This window comes from Cryptomeria japonica, unplaced genomic scaffold (genome assembly GCF_030272615.1).
Source record: "Cryptomeria japonica unplaced genomic scaffold, Sugi_1.0 HiC_scaffold_56, whole genome shotgun sequence".
NCBI lineage: Eukaryota > Viridiplantae > Streptophyta > Pinopsida > Cupressales > Cupressaceae > Cryptomeria > Cryptomeria japonica.
The window spans coordinates 617501-620543 of NW_026728878.1; positions in this window are offsets into that span (position 1 = coordinate 617501).

Genomic DNA, 3043 nt, shown 5'->3' on the forward strand with positions numbered 1-3043 from the left:
CACCTTCGTCGGGGTGGGCACCTTGGCTGGGTTTGCCCCGGCTGCGCTCCGAAGCGGGGTTATTGGAGCGCCGCCTCTTTTTTTGTCGGAGCGTTTGGTGGGGTTTCTCGCATTGGCTCTTCCGAGGCCCGGTTGCCACCCTGGCGCGCACGAAGTCGGAAGTAGGGTTAATTGCCCGGGTGCGCACCTTTGCCAGGGTGGGCACCTTACCTGGGCTGCGCACCAGGGCGGGCTCAAGATGGCACGCGCGTTCCGTTTTTTTCACTATCTTTCAAAACGGAAATTTTAAAATCTCCTTTTTTTTTTGCCTTTTCTGGAAATTAGTGAAGGCAGCGCATCAAAGGTGCGCACCTCGCTGCCCACCTTGGTGTGCTCTGAGGTGCGCACCCGGGAGCGCTACGAAGTGTGCTCCAAGGTGCGGCGTGCACGTTGTCGGAGCCCGGTTTGCCCCGGGTGCGCACCTCGCCTGCACCTTGGCCGGGGTGGGCACCTTGGCTGGGTTTGCCCAGGGTGCGCTCCGAAGCGGGGTTACTGGAGCGCCCCCTCTTTTTTTGTCAGAGCGTTTGGTGGGGTTTCTCGCATTGGCTCTTCCCAGGCCCGGTTGTTGGGTGCGCTCCCACCCTGGCGCGCGCGAAGTTGGAAGTTGGGTTAATTGCCCGGGCGCGCACCTTCGCCAGGGTGGGCACCTTGGTGCGCACACCTTGGCTGGGCTGCGCACCAGGGCGGGCTCAAGATGGCACCAGCATTCCCTTTTTCTCACTATCTTTCAAAACGGAAATTTTAAAATCTCGTTTTTTTTTTGCCTTTTATGGAAATTAGTGAAGGCATCGCATCAAAGGTGCGCACCTCGCTGCCCACCTTGGTGTGCTCCGAGGTGCCCACCACGGTGCGCAACGCCGGTGCGAACCCGGGAGCGCCCCGATGTGTGCTCCAAGGTGCGGCGTGCACGAAGTCGGACCCCGGTTTGCCCCGGGTGCGCACCTCGCGTGCACCTTGGTGCGCACACCTTGGCTGGGTTGCGCGGCCTGGTGGGCACCATGGTGCGCACCAAGGAGCGCTCCGAAGTGTGCTCCAAGGTGCGGCGTGCACGAAGTCGGAGCCCGGTTTGCCCCGGGTACGCACCTCGCGTGCACCTTCGCCGGGGTGGGCACCTCGGCTGGGTTGCGCGCCCTGGTGCGCACCAAGGAGCGCTCCGAAGTGTGCTCCAAGGTGCGGCGTGCACGAAGTCGGAGCCCGGTTTGCCCCGGGTGCGCACCTTCGCCGCGGTGCGCACCATGGCGTGCACGAAGTCGGAGCCCGGTTTGCCCCGGGTGCGCACCTCGCGTGCACCTTCGGCGGGGTTGCGCGCCCTGGTGGGCACCATGGTGCGCACCAAGGAGCGCTCCGAAGTGTGCTCCAAGGTGCGGCGTGCACGAAGTCGGAGCCCGGTTTGCCCCGGGTGCGCACCTCGCGTGCACCTTCGGCGGGGTTGCGCGCCCTGGTGGGCACCATGGTGCGCACCAAGGAGCGCTCCGAAGTGTGCTCCAAGGTGCGGCGTGCACGAAGTCGGAGCCCGGTTTGCCCCGGGTGCGCACCTCGCGTGCACCTTCGCCGCGGTGGGCACCATGGCGTGCACGAAGTCGGAGCCCGGTTTGCCCCGGGTGCGCACCTCGCGTGCACCTTCGCCGGGGTGGGCACCTCGGCTGGGTTGCGCGCCCTGGTGCGCACCAAGGAGCGCTCCGAAGTGTGCTCCAAGGTGCGGCGTGCACGAAGTCGGAGCCCGGTTTGCCCCGGGTGCGCACCTCGCGTGCACCTTCGCCAGGGTGGGCACCTCGGTGCGCACACCTTCTCAATGTTTTCTTGCCTTTTCTGGAAATTGGTGAAGGCAGCGCATCAAAGGTGCGCACCTCGGTGTGCTCCGAGGTGCGAACCCGAGAGCGCTCCGAGGTGCCCACGAAGTCGAAAGTCGGGTTAATTGCATTGTTTTCCCCGGGTGCGCTCCGAGGTGCGCAACATCGGCGCGCACCAAGGAGGGCTCCGAAGTGTGCTCCAAGGTGCGCACGATGGCGTGCACCTCTGGTGCGCACGATTCGGAGCTCGGTTTGACCGGGGTGCGCACACCTTGGCTGGGTTGCGCACCTTTTGTGCGCTCCAAGGTGCGCACGAAGTCGGAGCTCGGTTTGCCCCGGGTGCGCACCTTCGCCAGGGTGCGCACCTTGATGCGCACGCCTTGGCTGGGCTGCGCACCTTGGTGGGCGCCATGGTGCGCACCTTTCGTGCGCTCCAAGGTGCGCACGAAGTCGGAGCTCGGTTTGCCCCGGGTGCGCACCTTGGTGGGCGCCATGGTGCACTCCGAGGTGCCCAAGATTGGTGCGCACCAAGGAGCGCTCCGAAGTGCGCTCCAAGGTGCGCGCGAAGTCGAAAGTTGGGTTAATTGTCCGGTTTGCCTCGGGTGCGCACCTTGCGTGCACCTTCGCCAGGGTGGGCGCCTTGGTGCGCACACCTTGGCTGGGCTGCGCACACCTTGGCACCCGCGTTTCCTTCATTTTAAATTTTTTTTTTTTACAATCTCTCAAGTGGGAAATTCTATAATCTCAACTTTTTTTGCCTTTTCAGGAAACTTTTGAATGGAGCGCATCATTGGTGCGCTCCGAAGTGTGCTCCAAAGCTCTCTCCAGCTGCGTGCACCTGCCCCGGCCGCGCACCCGGCCCCGCCCAGCTTCGCTCACCTGTCCCGGGCGTCTGGTGCGGAACCTTAGAGTAAGAAACATCACCGTGCACCTTGGCCAACGTGCGCGACTCGACCGAGCGCGCACTGGCCGAGGTGCACACCGATTTCACCTGGGTGCGCGCGCAGCACCTCGGGCGCACCGGGGTGCGCGCACAACGCCCGGGTTGCACCGTGGCCTGTGTGCTCGGGGCGCCTCGGGTGCGCGCTCGGTGTCGCCCCCGCGCGCGCGGTAGTGCGGGCAGCGCACCCCGGCCCGGCCCGGCCCCGACGAGAACGCAAACGGGCAAAAGGTTTATTCAAATAGCATTGCGACGCCCGGCGAAAAACTAAAAA